At 39.7% G+C, this 21,001-nt stretch overlaps 1 protein-coding gene and 1 long non-coding RNA gene across 2 annotated transcripts in view; one reads left to right on the top strand and one right to left on the bottom strand.

Moving 5' to 3' along the window:
* LOC124291238 (allatotropin-like) overlaps positions 1–21,001 on the bottom strand; it is a 61,323-nt gene that overhangs the window by 30,167 nt on the left and 10,155 nt on the right. The window contains exon 2 of the mRNA XM_046728180.1: positions 10,047–10,141. The gene's annotated coding sequence lies outside the window, so the exon portion shown is untranslated. The remainder of the gene's footprint in view (positions 1–10,046; positions 10,142–21,001) is intronic.
* Positions 2,337–19,482, top strand: LOC124291239. Its single transcript, XR_006902174.1, has 3 exons — positions 2,337–2,388; positions 3,093–3,096; positions 19,439–19,482. It is a non-coding gene; the product is annotated as an uncharacterized LOC124291239 (long non-coding RNA).

The raw sequence follows: 21,001 nt of genomic DNA on the forward strand, positions 1-21,001 counted from the left end.
GAACATTTACTGAAACAGCAGGGAATGTTTGAAATGGAGCGGCATACTTCAAACCGGAAGCCACTAGACTTTTTTTGCGGTTAAAAGGTGTGTTTGAGTAAACATCCCTGTGGTAGAATATGATATTAGACATAAAAAACACATTGCGAAAATATGACCTATTACACCCGGTTGCCAGTTCATAATTTCACTTCCCTTAGTTCTTTGGTTTAGGAAAGTTGGTATGCGTGAAATCAAGCTACATTAGATGCAAAGACTATTTACAACTTAAACTGTTTCGTAAGTAAGTGTTAATGATGATGATTATAGGCTGTTTATATAGCGCACATATCCACGCAACTAGTACATGCTCAAGGCGCTTGAGTGTTCCCTTGATCAACGGATGACTTTTTTTTCTGGTATTCTTTAGCCCATTTCAACTCCCTGGGGCTCAGCGAGTTATCACACAGTCTCATCCTCACAAGGTACCCATTTGCAGCTGGGGAACACAATCGCAGTATTTTGTATAATGAAACTACACGTTACTATACCCGCAACTAGGTGTCTGCACGTGTTCGTGTGTCCACCATCTGGTCACCTACCATCGTTTAAGTGGGTTATTTTAAGTGCACATCGTTGTGTACTGCACACTAGGGGTTGTGACAACACTGAAAGAGCCTGCAAGTAATGTTAGCTCCAAGATTTTTACACCCGGTCACAAGTGGGGATCGATCCAGGCACCTTTCGCTTACTAGCGCGGCACCTTAGACAGCTCGCCCATCATGCCCCCATTAAATATTTGTGAATATACAAGTACAATCTTACCATGCTGTTAAAAGAGCATACAACTGAAGAATTTTTTAGATAACATGTAGCTTGTAGAAAAATGCCATCCATGCGTCATACTTCAGTGAATAGTTCAAGACCATATTAACCTTTAGAAAAGGATCATACAGAAACCCTTTGTAATCAGATATCGCCTTAGAAGCGTTTCAATGTTCGATCATCCGCAAAATGAAATGATTGAATCACGAACTCGTTGATTCTCATATTTTGACGTTTTTTGGTTCTATAGTGTCTCGTCCATCACAAAGTAAAATGTTAAGGAACGGAGATGTTTGATGCTTGAAGAAGAAACGCTGATCTATGTATTTTCCTACGTTTCGTTAACACACAATGTGTTTTATAGTCAACGGTGGAAGAGAAATGCTCCATTGACAATAGTACATCGGGCCATTAAGATTGTTGCCTTAACTTTGTTCATATATCCTCTTTCACATACATCCTATGGTTTGCTGAAAGTAACCTTCAATCATTGTTATATTCAGAGATGTATCCCTATCGCTGAATCGTAATCCATAGTATAATCTAAGATTAACTCTGATCACTCATTTGTCATCTATGTTTCAGGGTTTCGTAAACCTTTCACATTTTTATGAGATAACCATCAAACGTTATCCAAAGACTACACGACTCAACGTAACATGTGACTTATTACGTCACAGTGGAGAACGACAATCACAACTGCTTGGGAGGCTGTAAAGAAGAGGATAAATTCGCATTCCACAATGAATATGCCATATATTAGGATAAAGCAGAGCTGGAGATGAACGACCCTGGCTGCATGTGAGTTGCCTCGCGATGGCAAAAATGATTAAATGAATATTGTTCAAAGGGTTATTCCAACTCGTTGCTTAACTGCGGTAGTTACTTACAATCGATTACAATGTCTTACAGCAAGTAGACACGTAATTGCCGAATTTTTAGCGATTTATATAAGCACATGGTTACACTAATGACGTATAGGTTGCCTCCGAACCCTGCCTCATTTTATGACAGTCGACCATTATTCAATAATTGTTCCCAGTTCAAAACGATGCCCCTGATTGATGAAGTCCTGGAGACGTTTGACACCACTTGCTGAATCCGCTTATTGGCCTAATGACTTATATCATACGTGTAACGAATCCACTTAACATGAGATGGAATCGTGCTGGTTACATGACTATTTTCGTAGCGTGTTAATGGAATAAAGACAACAGGTATGCTTATCATATATGATGTATCACCTTGCGATATTATCCTTTGGAGTGCATAATTTATCTTCCATTTGGAATGTCTACATACGTTGTACAGCTAAGCGCTTGCAGCACCAACATAAAACGTCGCCGGTATGTAAGCTACTTCGGCGAGTCATTAACATTGTTCTTTCTTTCGGCACTGGTGTACCACGATAAAAAAAACAACAACTCACTCACTCGTAGAACCATACTCACTCACTCACTCACTCACTCAGATCCGGGTTAGAATTGGTCTTCAGCCACCCATGCTTGTCGTAAGAGGCAACTAACGGGATGGGGTGGTCAGGCTCGCTGACTTGGTTGACACATGTCATCATATCCCAATTGCGTAGAACGATGTTCATGATGTTGATCACTGGATTGCCTGGTCCAGACTCGATTATTTACAGATCGCCGTCATATAGCTGGAATTTTGCTGAGTGCGGCGTTAAACAACAACCAATCCAAAGTCACTCACTCACTCACTTGCATGTTTCTTTGTTGGTCAGCACCATTCCTCCCATGCTCATTGATTTCGACCGCCTCCGTGGTGTAGTGGTTAGAGCGTCCGCCCGGGGAGCGGAAGGTCGCGGGTTCGATCCCCGACCGCGTCATACCAAAAGACGTTAAAATATGGTACTTGTTGGTCCCTGCCTGGCGCTCCGCATTAATGGGTACAACAAGGACTGGTCGGCTCGGAGTCAGTATAATGTGTCTGAGTGGGGTATCCATGCTTCACTGCGGCATGGTATCTCAGTGGGCCAGCACTATAAAACCAGCTTAAGTCTAAGCTAGTACAAGCAGCCGCACATACACATACACACGCATGCACGTCGTCATATGAGCGAAATATTCTCAAGCACGACGTAAAACCCAATTTCACCTCACCTCACCTCATGGATTTCATGGATTAAGCAGTGCAGTCATAAGGCTTGTATTACAGTACAACCAGAAATTATTGAGAATTAACAGATTGTAATTCTTTTTTACAAATTCACTCATGACTCACGTTTTACATGTGAATATTAGCAGAACATAACTCCAGATGCAAAGACAGGTGAACAGTTAGTATTTTGTCAAGTCACCATGGGCAGTAATGCAGGCTTCAATGCGGCGGGGCATACTACTGATCAAAGAAGTTAGAAAGTCGTGGTCCATGCTGTCCCAATATCGGACCACCTCTTCTTTCATTGCAGCAATATTTGTCAGATTTTTCTTATTGACACTTTCCTTCATAAGTCCCCAAACTTTTTCTATTGGATTTAGGTCAGGGCTATAGCTTGACCAATCTAATAATGTCATATTTTGGGTCCGAAACCAGACTTGTGAATGCTGGAAAATCCAAACATTTCCATAGAACACGTGAGCAGATGGAAGTAAATGTCCCTCAAGAATATCTGTGTACCGCTCACTGTTCATATTCACTTCAAATACACAGAGGGACGTTGCCCCTAACACAGATATGCCACCCCACACGTTAAATTTCGGACTGTACTTTGAGGCGCTGATACAAAGGTTTTTCAGTTTGTTTGGTCCAGAATTTTAGTGTATTAGGAAACAGCCACACAGAACTTTCATCTGAGAAAATCACATTGCCCAGTTAAAATGTCTATGCTGTAAGCACCAGTTCAACCTTCACTTTTTTCTGTTCATGGTTTTCTACCAACTCATTGCATGCAGCTCAGTTCTAATTGTCTCCTTACAGACAACCACAGTTCCTCTATCAATCATATCCAGCCTTAAGTTTCTAAACTCCTTCGTTTGTTTTTAGAAACAATACCGCCTCCTTGTCACTGACAGTCGATTTTCTAGGCCTACCTGCGCCTCCCTGGTGCTCAATGCGATATCCATTTGCAATATTTTATAAAACACGATGAACAGTGGACAAAGGGATGCCTGATCTACTTGAAATCACTTTAGCTGATCTGATGTCCCTTGTTATAATACTCTAAAATCAACTTCCTCTTCTCTAAATCATCCATACAGAGGATTACTGAAAATGTCGTCTGCTAGCAAGTAAACAAAGGGGGATAACTCTTCACGAACTAATGAAAAAGGATTAACGGAGTTGTCTCTCTTGAAGGAAACCAAACACTTGATAGCTGGTCAAGCTCGTTTATACTAGAAATCCAATTTCCTAAAATTCTTAATAATTTCTGGTCATACTATAAGTACGTCTTTTCCCCCACATCGTACGGACACATTATAACGGAAATACTACTCAGAGCGATATACATCAAACTCACACACCCTAACGTACATATCTTAATATTACGGAACCTATTTGGCTAAATGTAGACTGACTCCTAGTCTCTGAACATATCTAATTTTGATAGAAGAGAAACAACCTTTTGACTTTTTAATGAGCCCTGGTGAAGTGGGATTTGTTGTCTGAACCTGAGGAAACCCTAGACTTGCTTCATTTAAGGCTTTGACAATACAGGATGGGCTGGGACAGACATTGCTAGTAATATCAACCATTCGTTCGTTCAAGTTCATCACCAACGTGACACCAGACAATAAACAGTACCGTTATCTTCTTTGCAAAACAATACCTCACAGCAATGCATTTCCAAGGAGGTTGCTATTTGAGCTTATGACAATGGTTTGCATTGGACGTCAAGAATATAAAACTGCATACGACAACCATGAAGACATAACACCGCGAGAAGATTCTTATCACTTGGATACCATACTATTATGAGAAATGCAGAAGAGCAAGTCTTGACTTAACAAAAGACTTAACAAAAGAATGCAGCTTAAGATAATATCCATTTGAGCCTCGACATTTACGTGCAAGAATTGATTACACCCTCACCAGCGTGTTATCACGACAGAGAGGCGCGACACGAAACTTAGTTTTTTAGCCTGGGTTCATGGATGTCTGATAAATAAAGACCCACTGTTAGATGAGTTTTCTCACAAATTTAATTTTTTTTTAAAAAATAGCATTTAGAAATATTATATTTTACATTTTTTACTTATGTACATTTACATATACGTCTATTTGTTACAGTATAATGCGAGGTACCCAGTCTCTCCTCCCAGTTACATTGGTCAAAGAGGACATAACATACTGGGGGAGGGGTGTAGAGGGTGGGGAGGATGGTGGTAGGGTCGGGGTAGGGTGAAGCCCGTCAATTTGAAGACTCGGGATTTTCCATCGTAGTTAAAATGCGATGGACTCGCGCCGTGATGTAAATTGTATATTACTATGAAAGCATAATCACTCGAAAACTCAAGGCTGAGAGTTAGATAAGCATGACATTAACTTCATTGACATTGACATTTATTCGAATTATAAAAAACAGTCGGTTCTGGTCATCAGATTTCAATTTTGGTTAATGTTTAGCCTTGTGTAGCTCCGACTACAGCATCTCCATGTGTTCACAAATCAATATCAACCAGTATTGAAACCACTTATTCACGAAATATTGACATCGTCACAAACACATGCGAAGGCAAATCAAGTGTTAAAGTGAACAAACGCTGTAACAGAGGATCCATGTTGAAATGCATCGAACTCCATTTGACACGGTGTTACAATTGGACATTTTCCACCTCTGGAAATATGCACAGTGGTGGTGTCTTAAACAATACATTATGTTAACACGAGCATACGAAATTGTGTCGGGCTATGAGAATGCTATGTTAAATAGGCGCGTTATCATGGCTTCAACAATAATCGTTAAATTACATCGGGACGGGCGTCTATAGCAACAAGTGTCTCTCATCTTGATATAAACGTCTGGGACTATATATGGATCGCTCGCTGCTTTATTGCGAAGTGATTATGCTATTTAGCGGACGTTTGGTAAAGGCAAATACTTTATACAACAGTGACACCCATTAATACCGAAAACTCACAGAACACCATGCTGTACATGGGAAATTCTTCATCTGCGGATTATGTGCTAACCTTACTATTGAAGGATTAAGTATGGTGTTTATAGCTAGTTGTGTCCACAGCGACAATATAATTAATCTCAAGGACCATATACAGTCGTTATTTATATCCGACTTCCGTCATTTGACCTACGTAGGAGATTGTAGTCTTGTTTGTGAATGTATGAGTCTGGGCAAGTAACGAGTACATTAAGCTTGTAATCGTGAAGATAATATGATACTGACGTTATAAGCTCATTATTCCGCCTACATGGGATTTCACAGATCATGTTCAAGGAACGATGTATGGTTAGGAAATATATCATGACTGACTTACTTGAAAACCTATCTATAAGTAGATTAATATTACGAAATGTTTAAGGTTGTATTTGTTTGTTCCAGTTTCGTCGGCAAGTTTCACAAATCATCACGGGGAAAAAAGTGTTTGACGTCAACATACATGATTTAAATACACACGTATCCATGGACAAATGTATGGCGTACTTTTATCATTGCCTTTTTCATGTGGAAACTAGACTAACAACTAGTCTCTGAAATGAACATATTTTACAGAAAAAAGCTCAAAGTGAAAAAAATAATATAACGAAAAGGAGCCCTGAGATTCTCTTCATTTTCAGCTGTGGAAATCTAGACTTGCCACATTTTCTAGACTTGCGTGGGATTTCTTGGATATATTTGCTTCAGGGTCTGTATGACAACGCGTTCATTATCATATAGCAGAATGTCACTTTCTCTCTGTGGGTGGGTGAAGGTTGTTAAGCCGCCTCAGTGATATTCCAGCAATATTTTAGCAATATTAAGGCGGCCTGAAAAGTAACTGAGTCAAGACCGGATTCGACACTGACTCACACTTAGAGCAACGATTCGCGCCATTGTGGCACACTTACATGTCACAGAGCCTCATCATGCGATTCATCGGATCCCAATTGCGTAGGCTGATGCTCATGCTGTTGATCACTGGATTGTCTGGTCCAGACTCGATTATTTACAGACCGCCGCCATATAGCTGGAATATTGCTGAGTGTGGCGTAAAACTAAACTCACTCACTCACACTATTTTATTTTAATCATTTGATGGATACACTGACGAGCAGTCAGGAAATGAGGTTGATATTTGTAAAATTAATTTTGCATCTATCCAAACGAGAAAAAGTCGTTTGGAATAAGCTCGATGTAGCATAACGCTCAAGTTGTCACATAACGTGATGCCATTATGTCTACACATAAGAAGACATACAATCATCATGACTCACACTTACAACATGTTTTTTACAGTGCAAATGGGGTGTACTGTCTAGACATAATTTAAAATATTTCAACTAATGACGATGACCTTGTCTGCTCTTTGATCACCCATGAATATTTGTTTTCAAAAAAGGTCAAAATGATGGTGTCATGTCGCTTTTTCCAGTAGTTTGGTTTATGGTTTTGAGTTTCATTTTATCCCTGGGAAAATGGCACTAGGGCATAGTTTACTAGAAATACGCGCATACCTGGGATATTTGACATAAACATATAACATCGTTGAAGAACTAGAATGTTCACATTCATGACCAGCAACTGTATCAACATCAGACAGGTGCGAGGTCGACGGGAGGGGTGGTGGCTGAGGGACAAAAACTGAGTAGTTCCTAGCCGAACCATATAGCAATCCACATGATCGAAAGTGATTAATGTCATGAGCAACGTCCCAAGTCGTAGGTGGAAGATGGCACTCAATTGTGTGTTTGTTTGTTTTTTAAGCACTCAGCAATATTCCAGCTATATGGCGGCCGTCTGTAAATCGAGTCTGGACAACACAATCCAGTGACCAACAGCATCAGCATAGATCTACAATGGCATGTCAACGAAGTCAGTGACCACCGATCCCGTTCGTAGCCCTTTACGACAAGAATGGGTTGCTGAAGACAAATTTTAACCAAGATCTCCACAGGTGGACACGCAGTGAACTATGCTTCACAATCTGATCATATGAGTCGCGACCAACTACAAGCTGCTGTGGGCTTATTCGTACGTGGATCATTTAATCGTGACATGGTTGTGAGTGGGTAGCTAAGTGGCTAGCTCGTCCGCGTCCGCTTGTCACGCTGATGACCCGGGTTCCATTCCCCATGCTGGTACATTGTGTGAAGTCAACTTTGGGTGTACCCTCTGTGATATGCAGGAATATTGCAGAAAGCGGCGTAAAGCCATACTCACTCACATGCTTTGTTAAATCGGATGCCGGTGAAATAGTTTAGTGATTAAAAGTTCACGAGGTGTGGGTGCAATAGGAATATCAGGTATGTGATTGCGTGAGAAGAAGTCTATGAGTGAGGCTATGTTGACGACTCCTTTAACAGTTTTTAGAGGATTTAAGTGCTTGAAGAAAGCCGAACTTGAGAGGGCTGACTCATTTACTAGGACGAGTGAGATGACAAATCTATACATGTTCAGGACAAAACTGTGTTTCTGGTTTGTGCAAGGTTCGCAACTGTGTAACAATTGCGGCGTCTTGCACGACCTGTCCACTTTCGTCAATCCGAAGCCTAGGTACGGTTCCCAAAAAGTGCACATAATGTGAAATTAAGTTTCCGTGAAGATCCGGGTTAGAATTGATCTTCAGCAACCCATGCTTGTCGTAAGAGGCGACTAACAGGATCGGGTGGTCAGGCTCGCTGACTTGGTTGACACATTTCATCGTATCCCAGTTGCGTGGAACGATGTTCATGATGTTGTTCACTGGATTGCCTGGTCCAGACTCAATTATTTTTTCAGCCCGCTGCCATATAGCTGTAACATTGCTGAGTGCGGCGTCAAAAAACAAACCAACTAACCAAGTAATAGCGGCGTAAAACCATACTCACTCACGCCCCTATCTGTCAAGTATTTAATCACATTACAGCTTTGTAGAACACGTGTATTTCTAGGTTTCGTGAGTTTTCGCGTGGGTGCTTTCAATTCATGATGATAAAAGTCACATCTCCCTTAATTCACTTTCTATAAATGAATATCATTCATAGCAGCTCGACTGTTTGGTGAGCCTCTTCCGACTCACATAAGCCTCTTGGGAGAGATCTTCAGGATGAGTCGCAGATCTTGTCTAAGAATACCCTCTGTCGTTTTAATGCAGCACTGGGTTGTGATAAGTATTGAACCTTCCAATCGATAACGGCTGGAACTGTGGAAACAGTTTCAGGCCGTCCTGCCATTGTCGTATGTTTCAATGTACACTTTGTTTGTACGAGAACCGTATGTTCCACCAATAATTATCAATAAAGTGGCGGCACCATATGCCATAGTGTCAAAAGAGATTAAACACAGAAGTAGATGTGTTTGTTAAACAATAGTTCTCACCACAGTACTCGGACAATACATAAATACTGATAAATACACAAAAGTCGATTTTCTTCACATAACGTATGTGCCATGTATTAATGGTAGATAATGAAATATAATGAGAAAACACCTTTAATAATCATAATCATTCTTAGCTGTCCATTGTACGATAACTATATGTTATGATTAACTATCAAAACCATGGCCATTCATGATATTACCCAAAATGTTGAAATGATTTATTTTTTTTAAAAACAATTGGTAAATGGAGCTTCAATTTCTTTTGGCAGGGTTCAACAATGATGGGCTACATCCCAAAAGGAACAATAAGACTGGGCTTCACACACTGTACACATTTAATCGGTACCATGTCCTTGGCTTGACGAGCGCACACTTTCATTACAGTCCCTAATCCTCAATAATACATCATTTCAAATTTGTAATTCTATACTGTTCTATTAGTAAACTTACCCTATCATGAACCCGTAACGACGATCAGAGAGAAATTGTAACTTCCCTGAGGCGAACACTAGCAGCTACCTAACTCGAATCCCCATAGACTTATCCAACATGTCTATTCTTTATTGAGAATCATTGAGCGCAGCATGTGTAAAACGGAATTAGTTTTGTTTGACAGATTTCGTGTAATATCAGTAAAATATGCTTTACTTTTGTGGGTTTTGTGTATTTATTTTCCCCGTGATATCCGTTCTTTTCTCAGTGATATCCGCTGTAATCGGCTGTAAGATCCTATAATGAAGGATTAAGCACCACTTAACTCACCCTATGTATAATAATACTTGACGGATGTCACTGGTAATATCTCGTTTGTGTTCCCTCGTGAGTCGTTCTGTTTGTTTTATGGGCTCAGCAGGATCCTGAAATTTAAACAAAAACATGTATATTTAATTCCCTCTCAAATTACAATCAATGGTGATAAATCATTAGAAAACATAGAATGCAGTAATATTTTTATACTTTGCTTTGTTATCACAAAAGTGCGTATTAACAGAGCTTAACTTCCATTTGCAATCTCCAGCAAAGAACGGTTGTTCGAGGATTGGTTTAATAGGGTTTCCAGCCGTTTTAACAGATTTCAAGTGAAGCATTGGCGGGTAAACTAACAATGAGTTGTTACATAGTGAATGGGTGAACAAGATGTTACACCCACCCCTGTAAAGGAGTGGAGGTCGAAGATAACCGTTTCATGTTGTACCCACAGCGAGAGACACAGCTCAGCTTTGGCGTGACGGTGGACTACGGAACACCCGAGAAGACTCAAACGTCACAATTCGCTTTGCAAGGTTCGAATTTCTGAGTCGCTCTGAATATGCTTCTAGAATTGTTATTGTTTAAAATTTGTTTGTTTGTTTGTCACCAATATTCCAGCTATATGACGGTGGTCTGTATATAATCGAGTCTGGACCAGTCAGTCCACCGATTAACAGCGTGACCATTGATCTACGTAATTGGGATACGATGACATGTGTCAGCGAAGTGCTTCTGGGTTGTTTTAGAAATATTCAAGCGTTGTCAGGACGACAACGTTGAAACCATGGGAATCGCAACCAAGGGCCCGATCCACAAAGCGTTCGTAGCGCTACGGTCTTCGTAAGCCAATGCTATATTATACAGTTACGATAGCTCTTAACGCTACGGATGCTTTGTGGATCGGGACCCTTGCTTTTGACGCTTTGGGCAATCGCTTTGGTCGTCCTGAGACAACAGAACGCCTTGATGATAAAAAGCCTCGCTAATAGAAAAGATGACATGTATTATCTAACTAGGCAGCCTGCCTGCTTAATACCATATGCTGTCATAAAGATATATACTTCAATCAACCCGTTAATAGACGTACTGGTAATGAAAGTATGAGATATCAACATGAAGGTGAGTAATTACTGTTTGTATGGATTACAGTAATATCAGTTCAGCACAATAATTACAAATACTGATCATATCAAATTTAACAAATACATCCTGACACATAACTCCGTGTTATTGGGATGTTATAGAAATGATGAAAATCGTGGTCTTTTGATTTTCCTTCATATGTCATTGGTTAATTAAGAAGGAAACCGAGTTGTCTGATGCCATTCAAGATCGTTGATCTTAACATTTCCAATGCCGTTGGACTGATTACATTTCATGCCAACCCAGAATTAATTTGTTTTATATATCACAGAATTAAGTTCTTTTCAAATACCTCTACCTTTGATTCTGCGAACTGTGAAGATGCAACAGAAACTCATACAAGTGAATACAATTAAATGGATATACAAAGTGTCCTTTCTTATATTTGCCTTTCTACCCGATGCGTAAAATATGCACAAAGTGAAAACACAAAAGGAATACATGGTGCCTAAAAATAGAGATTTCACTACCCGATGTGTAAAATATGGACAAAGTGAAAAACAAAATGAATATATGGTGCCTAAAAATAGAGATTTCACTACCCGACATCGAAAACAATGTGTCAACTTCACCCAAAACCCTTGGAGACGATCATCGAAAAAAATGATCCGGTGTTGTAACCCCACAAAACTGGATACAATATCCTTTTAACAGTAGGCTATTGTGTGGTAAAGGCGTTACTGTATTAAGCTATCATGGACTTCACTAATTGTTTTAGCTCCTTGACTCTCAGACTGTTAAAAAACTGCTTTAAGGTGGACCTCGACCACAGAACAAAATGTCTCTATGGTACGCGTAACCATCCTTCAGAAAGCCTGCCCTGAACACCAACGCGCTTTATCATTATTTATTGCTATTCCATAGAGTTCAATTTGAATGCTGATACGTACATTTGGACACGTTTGCCAGCCTGTAATCAACTACATCAACGTGAGCAACAGAAGGTTTGGTTCTGTTCCTTCTATGCAATCTCAATAGAATCCATGTTAACATTCAGGTGTTATATCAAATGCTGAGTGCTTTCAACGTGTGCACAAACTGTATACAATGCTTACGACATTGGCTACATCATGACATCCCCTTTACAATCCACAATACATCATGGTGTCATCTTGGCGCCAAAGTCTGTATGATATGTCTGATCTGCTTTAATCCTGGAAAATGTCCAACGGTCGAAATTAACGATATACGAACCTTCGCCCCAACTCCCTATGGGAGGGCTGGTTTGTATACATTTTTCTCACGCTAATTTCTCTATTGTTCATCTTTGACAGGGCTCTGAACCACTGGCCATTAGTACAGACAAGAGCGGGGTCTTAAATAACAAGCCCAATGCATTAATCTGTATCAATTGGTCAGCGAGATTTATTCCCGAAACCTTTGGGTCCTCTGTGGTGAGGCACGTTTGGTCCGTACAGACATTTAATTCATATTTTGGAGAGTTTCGCAAACAATTGAGCATGAAATATTGTTGATACGGTTGATTGATGGTTTCCTTTGAGACCTTTCGCCTCTGTGGCTCAGTGAAACTAGTAACACAAATTGCCATTCTTTGCTGATCTCTGTTCTGTAGGCATGGAGGGATGGAGAGTCGTGCCAGTTGGGGGCATATTCACCTTATCCCCAAGGCACTCGAACAGTATTCCTATGATAAGCTTTCCACTAACACGTTGCCAATTGTAGAGAGTGGTAATCCTATTTTGTTGTAGTTTGATCCTGCTTCTCAGCACAGAGGGGGTTTACTGTTCTTTAGAAATCGATGAAAATATATCATCTAAATGAAGTTTTTTGAGATTTCCGTCCTGTTGGCTCTTTGCATGGCATTTATCGGCTAATATTTTATCCTAATTTACCATTCCGTTAATCGCCCGGGGGATCAATCGACAAACGAGTAATGCTTGATTATTTAAGGTGAACTAAACAAGTGCTCAAGTTATGTCGTGTTTCCGGTATTGAGAGGTGGTTTATGTGAACCACACTTATAAATGTTCTTGCTTTAAGTTGACATGGAACCAAACATCGTCTGAATGGAACTAGAAAAACAAAGGGTTGAAATCCAGAACATGAAGCTCCCATAATAAACCTTCGATCTAAAATGATATCTGTGGCATGCAGGTACTCTAAAAGTCGATAATAATATATCTGGAAGTGACTTATTGAATCTTGAGTATCTCAAGACAGTCTCGATATTGTCATAACAACAGGAACAAAGGAACAACACAAGCGAGCTTCCGACACCAGTCGTCCTTTGAACATTTTGTTTGCTAAGGTTTAGAGTACTGTTCAATTATTACAACAACAGAAAGCAAAATAAGAAACAGTCAAAGGGTTGGCATTTACATTCTTAAGAATTGTTTGACGCTTTGGGCTCTCCAAGTTCTTCGATTACAGACTCAGGAAGCAAGGATCCGTGGACAGAAACACTTTCCGGAAACATAATCCATAGCCCGTCAGTGTATCTAAACTTGGCATAACCTGTGATCCGGAAAATTCAAAGATTTCCTCTATTCTTAGGCGTCACAGATCAATGGGAACTGGAAGTACGTTATACGTGAGATGAAAACGTATCGGCAACGAAGCGAGCACATTGGCTTCGATTTGTTTTTCACGCCTTCAAAGCAACAACTCTATACAATCTTGACAATAGGTTAATGCTTTCGCAGTTTTGAGCCCAGGTTGGCACAAAAACGCGAGAATCCGTGTAAGAGAATAACTTGGCTGGATGTGAGAACAAAACACAAATACCATACCCGAATGCAAAGGAACAGGAATTGTTTTATCATTATAAAGTTCCTGCAATGAATACCTTTCTTTTGTCATATGTTCTATAATATACATTCAACGCGGAGGAATTGTCAGTCGACTCCCTTTTACGATGAAGTCACATGTCAAAAAAAAATGTTTATCATGTCAATGGACTACTGAAAGTAATAAGAATAACCTTCTCTAACGGTAGCATGTTTAAGTAGTTTTATAAAAGAAAAGAAATATAAATCATCCATTTTTGTTGTAACGCAAGATTCAGTGGTTGTCATCACTTGATCTTCCGAGGACAGATGCAGATACAAGACCCTGATTATGTTTTTCTGTTGTTATTTTATTTTCAACTCTAGTTGAACAACGAATTTTCCTTGCGTATACAGTTATCTCATATTACCAGCGAAACCATCAGCAGGACTCGTTGTTCGTGGAAGTATCAGACTACTAGTGAGCATTTGTGATATGCTTCACAATGCCTCTGGTTAACGTGTGGTTTGTTACAAGATAACTGAATGGTTTTCGATAGTTTGTGTGACTGGAGAATTGGATATTCAGGAACACACGTAATCAAATGTGCAATTCGATATTTTTAGATTGACAATTGCTTCAGGTTGTTTGAGGGTAATTACTAGCATTTGATTTTCGAAATGTGTTGTAATCGTTACTTGCTCATAGAAAAAGAAGATAAATTGAAACTCAGTGTAATTCTAGTTTCAATTCCATAAATGAACGGAAGTTTAACCTCTCTAATAGCAAGGTTCTGTACAGAGCGGAAATCTAAGATGCATGGCTTAAAGGCTTGTAAAAGAACCAAGGAGCCACTTCATCAAGTTAACGAAGCAACATTCGTCATATTAACCATTGGCGATATTCATAATTGCTAGCCTTTAAATCGTGTTTATGCTGACACTAAAACGCATATTTTATGGTAAGATTTTGTTTCAGTAACACTAAGCGAGGAAGAGGAAGTGGCAAGACTGTGTGAATGCCCGTAGCACTGGTCTCATACAAGTGGATCTAGCGACGTGGTTGCTTTCAGTGATGAGGCTAGCAGAGTCTACCGTCGTTTTAAGACCCGTATGTCTGTTCGTTAAGCAAAGACAAGGCAAGTTGCACGGTTTATGGCTATAAAAGCAGTTGACCAAGTGACTTATGCACAATCATCACCTTCGATAACACCCAGAGATAATCTAAATTTTGTTATGTATCCGACACACACACCACACATGCACGCGCACACACACCCACACAATACACCACTCAGAGAAAGAAAGAAAGAAAGAGAGAGAGGGGGGAGAAGAGAGCGAGAGAGAGAGAGAGAGAGAGAGAGAGAGAGAGAGAGAGAGAGAGAGAGAGAGAGAGTTATGAACCGCTTGTATTGGTATGTAAGCAATCAGACATTCGTGGTGTTCATTCAGGTCACGGGGAGATATTACATATAATAACTTACACCAAATGTACCAATACTACTTCTTAATAGTAGTCAGTGTCCGTGTCAGTCCAAGAATGTACTTTTTTAATATATGGTCGCTAAAACACGATAGAGTCATATGGACCTGACTTGAAGAATAATGAAGTACCGTAAATTGTTTAGTCTCTAATTAAATCTACGCTTTGTGCTTGACATATGTAGCACGCACTGTTTTGATCAAAACAAGCTGAAAGTGTACTTTTAAATAAACACAGTATGTGACATTTTGAACTTCCACCGGTACAGGTATTCTTGGTTTGGGTGTACCTATAATGGCAAACAGATGCCGTAATGGAAGTTACCTGTAATCAATATGCTGTCAGTGCACGACCAGTGATACTAAAATAGCAACGTCTGTATTAGCACAATTATCGCAGATATATTTGGCAAAACCTTGTTCAGAGATTAAGTTAAAGAACGGTTTAATGAAACTAAGGAATAGAAAATGCAACGAAAGTGAGCTTAATGCAAGCGGAGTTTGTCACTGGTGCATAATTGTCAACGGAATTCAGTCGCTATTCAAGCTTTGGGGTTCAAGGAAATAGGCGCTCAGCAGGCATAACATGTGGCACGTGTAGGAGAGGTCTATGAATGCTCGATCAAACGACCCTGCTTACTTATAATCCTTTTTAGTTTGATCTGACAACAGGCTTTCGTGGAGATAATATGCAATATCAAAATGGCATTAGAGAGAAGAAAGCGAAATATTTTCGCTTAATGGATAAGCAATTTTCTCATACTGATTGCCCAGAGAGCATGTCACTGGGCAATTTGGTCACAACATGTCGGCTTCAGCAAACACTGCTGAGCTTATAAGACTAGAGTGGTGATTCACAACAAGAACATTTCAAGAGAAGGACGATCATTTCTCGTCAGATTTTCGGAATAATTTCTATTTGGGAAAGAAATATAATTTCAGATGTTTCATTACTCGGCATGGCAATTTGGTACTGGAGAATATTTCATTTACATGGCAATGGTTGCGATGGCACTTGTCGAAAGGATAGGTTCTAGTCCATTGCTACTTACATAAAATGTCTTCCGATGTTTCTAATACGACAGGAATTAATTTTGAAATTTCCACGTTCAATCATTCAGCTTGATTCTCGTCGAAGCTAAGAGGCCGATGTTGCGCCATCATATACTTTTTCTACTACTCTATATTCAGCGTGTGGTGTTTCGGAACTTACAAACTACTTTCAGTCACATACATTTCAAATGAACGAAAATCACGGATGACAATGCGTTATGTTCTAAAACAACAGCATCGCCCATATTTTAGTCAGTAACTGATAAGTTTCTTCACATACTCTTTGAAAGCGTATAGTCTTACATAAACCTAGGCAAATACCAGTACCTCAAGCGGATGCTGAGGAAATGGTTCTATCCGTTTCCTTATCAGTCGTACATCTGAGCCACGGACATTCATATCGCATTTAGTCCAACAAAAGACTGTCAGCGTCAATTAATGTACACTAATACTTAACAGGATTAGGTATAGGTTATCTTCCGTTTCACGTCACCCGCAACAATTTTCCTTGTCAGTTTAAGGCGATGCGACTCCAGCATACAAATGGATCTTGCTGTGCACTGGTGGAATACAATGATTACTTAGGTATGAGATTTGCCTTTGTGCAATACATGTAGAGTGTCCATATGGGTACAATGTGTGAAGCCTATTTCTGGTTTCGTCAAAAAACAAGCACATAAAATGTAGTGCTATCATTTATTGTTTTAAATTCTGCAATGCTTTAATTTCACCATTTCTTGGTGGCATATTAGGTAAACGTTTATGTTGTTAGAACACATCTTGATCAAATAATGACTTAATTGCGGTAGCCATCTTTGTTTACAGCTGAACAGATAAAAGTAGTCCAAAAAAGATTGACCAATCAGCAATAGGCTCAAAACTTATCTAGGAGATATTGCTTGATCTTCTACAAGCAATATCTGCTCTGGAAACCAGTATTGGATGATAAATTTGGGTAAATATTGCATAATTCAGTCAATGTGTTATGATGTAAAAGATTACATCGTTTTTCAGAACGTTTTATCATAAATGGCCATAACCTTATTTGTGTTTAACTGTATTTGGGAAACGAAAAAGTAACTCCACTTGGTATCAATAACAGGTATTGGCATATATATCAACATATCTTTCTTTCCACAGTATTTTCTTCGTTACATTTGACAGGCTATTGTGTACTTATTATATCAGATTCTTTACAAATAACGTTCTTGCTGAAAATGAACACTCAAAAACAAAGGAATTAAACCAAAAATTCTTTTTTCCGTCCTGACACTTCGATCCGTCAAATATATATTTGAGCAACATAATCCCCAAAACACACAAACTCATATTTTATGTGTTCGGGCGGAACATTGGGCCAATAAGAAGCTTCCCCACCCCACCCACCCACACCAAACCACACACACCACCACCAATTCTCTTTTTTTCGTTCTTAATTTGGTAGTCAGAAAGGGAAGATAACTCTTCCTAGCTTCAGACAATGATAAGGAATGTCAAGCCTGCCTCCTTTGGATTAAAGACGAAAGACAATACTCCTGGCAAAAAGGGAAGATAATGTGCTTTGTCCTTTGCTCTGGGAACCTGCGTATGATGTCTGCGGGGTAAGTTAGATGGGTTTAAAGCTACTTTGAACAGTATTTCAATTATAATGCGGGCAGGCAGCAATGTGATGAGAGGAGACCTCAAAGGAACAGAAGCCATAGACTTTTTGAACTATGGCAAGAACCACGAACACGGAAGTTGTTTGTTTAACGCCTCACTCTGCAATATCCTGCTGTATGACGTCGGTCTGGACCATCGGTTCCCTATTGTGTAGATTGCTGTTGATCACTGGATTGTCTTGTCCAAACTCGATTATTTACAGACCGCCGCCATTTAGCTGGAATATTGCTGAGTGCGGCGTAAAACCAAACTCACTCACTCACACTCGGCCTGGACCAGACAACCCATGATTGACGTCATGACCATCGGTCTTCGTAACTGGGATACGATGACATTATTTCAACCAAATCAGCGAGACTGACCACCCGAACAAATTCGTCGTACTTCAAGATGGGTTGCTGAAGACCAGTTCTGACCCTGATCTTCACGGGTCGAATCCGGAAGTAGTGTAGTGCTGGCACAAAGACCATCATCAGAGCAAACAGGGGTTCGAACCAACGATTCACTATGTGACATAATATGATAATGGCTACAATATAGAACAAGTTTTATGGATATGGATAACAACTTCTTTATTTCGTGAGTGCGACGTTCCGAAATAAAGAAGTTGTTATCCATAAAACTTGTTCTATATTGTACGTCTCAACTTCTAAAATGCCACTCAAACAAGATAATGGCTACGTTTGCCCGATTGTACACCATGACCTCAAAGCGGCGACACTGAAAGAATCCAGTTTGCATGAACACATTTGATCAGTAATCCGAATACTGGTTTCTTGGAACAACAAATAACATAAGGAAAGCTGCTGCTAATTTTGGGTTATTTATTTCGAACGTCCTTTATAACTTATAACTGTTTATCCTGATGTACCTAATGCAGTTTCAATTTACATAGGAAACAATTTTGACCTAAACTTTACAAATGCAATAAAATATACTGATGATATAACTAAGAGAGTGGCACAGAATATATTAGACTTCGCCTTCATTACAGTGCGTTTGGACACTGCACTTATCTGTTCTTCCATCAACAATGGCCGCGTGTACGGATAGCTATATAATCCTGGCATGGATGTTAACAATTTCATCATCAGTAGGGATTACAGGATAATGAAGCTTAATGCCATGCACCATAAATGAAACATATTGGTCAAAAGTTACGAAACAGGTCACTCGAGGGACACGGCAGGATTTATGATAGGTATTCAGATCAATGTGAACATTTGTTGCATCACATTCATCCAGAATGGGTGCTTGTTGTAAGAGGCAACTTAACATTATCGGATGGTCAAACTCGCTGATTTGCTTGACAGATGCCTTCGTATCCAAGTTGCGCAGATCGATGCTCATGCTTTTTATTACTGGATTATCTGGTCCAGACTCGATTGTTTACAGACTGCCGCTATATAGCTGGAATATTGCTGGAATATTGCTGAGTGCGGCGTTAAACAATAACAAAAAATGTTCATCCGCGTGTGGTCCTACATTAAATATGAACCGTACTTTTTTATTCCAACATCAAAGATTTGCAATGCCAAATGTCAGACTAAATTCTAGGGCTTACTTTAATAATGTCACAACATAAAACATTCTCTTATCTAATATTAATTCAAGATACTACTTACAAATAAGTCTGGATTCGCCATTTGAAAACTTAAATAACAGTCTGGTGGATGAATGTTGATATCTAGATGCAATGTGTTTTCGTCACCAGAGAGTTCTTTATTTGTTTCTAATATTTTGTTGACATTTCGTCTGCAGCTCTGAGGCATTTCTCCAAATGTTTTCCTGTAATTACAATTCTGTTTTCTCTGTTACATTAATGGAAAGGCTGTCAGGCGTTTCCTTTATCAGACATAGATTATTGGAATCGATTTTAGCGCAAACTTCAGCATTAAACAAGTAACGGTAAATATCCACGGCATTTATGATGGCATATTTGAAATATGAAAAATATGTTAGTATAAAACATTGTTGGTAGAATATAGGACAATAAATATGTAACGACCGTTCTTTTCCGCGAAGTACTGCACAGTATCAGCAAAATGGTTTGGACTGTCCCAGTCACTGCTGAAAATAACTCATGGTTTTATTATTATTTTACATTAAGACACATTTACTTTGGTCGGGCACCGAGGTACTGTGGACAGAGAGCTTGCAGAGAAAGCGGACTGTCAGTGGTACGATCGTCTTTCCGTGTCATACCGAAGGACATTAAAGATGGTCTATTTTGCTACGTAAGTCGTGATGGAGATACAAGGAGGAACTGGCGACGATGACTCTGTATAAAGTGACAGAGTGGGGTATCTATGTTAAATTACAGCATGATGTCACTTGTGCTAAGTTTATCGTATTTCACATTTATGGCGTTTGTGTAAGTAAAGTTTGTTTTGTTTGTTGTTTATGGCCGCAATCAGCAATATTCCATCTATATGGCGGCAGTCTGTAAATAATCGAGTCTGGACCAGACAATCCGCTGATTGAGCATGAGTATTGATCTACGCAATTGGGATACGATGACCTGTGTCAACCATGTCAGCGAGCCTGACCACCTAGTCCCGTTAGTCGCCTCTTACGACAAGCATGGTTGGCTGAAGACCAATTCTAACCCTGGATCTTCACGGGTTGTAATGGCAAAACATGGCAAAACATTCCAAGACAGACGGGGCGGTGGGGTAGCCTAGTGGTTAAAGCGTTGGCTCGTCACGCCGAAGACCCGGGTTCGAATCCCCACATGGGTACAATTTATCAGTAGTGATCATGAGTGAGTGAGTTTAGTTTTACGCTGCATTAAGCAATATCAAGCAATATCACGGCGGGGGACACCAGAAATAGGCTTAAGACATTGTACCAATGTGGGAAATCAAACCCGGGCCTTCGGCGTGACGAGCGAACACTTTA

Source organism: Haliotis rubra, unplaced genomic scaffold (assembly GCF_003918875.1).
Source record: "Haliotis rubra isolate DU_JTF1 unplaced genomic scaffold, ASM391887v1 Scf487, whole genome shotgun sequence".
Classification (NCBI taxonomy): domain Eukaryota; kingdom Metazoa; phylum Mollusca; class Gastropoda; order Lepetellida; family Haliotidae; genus Haliotis; species Haliotis rubra.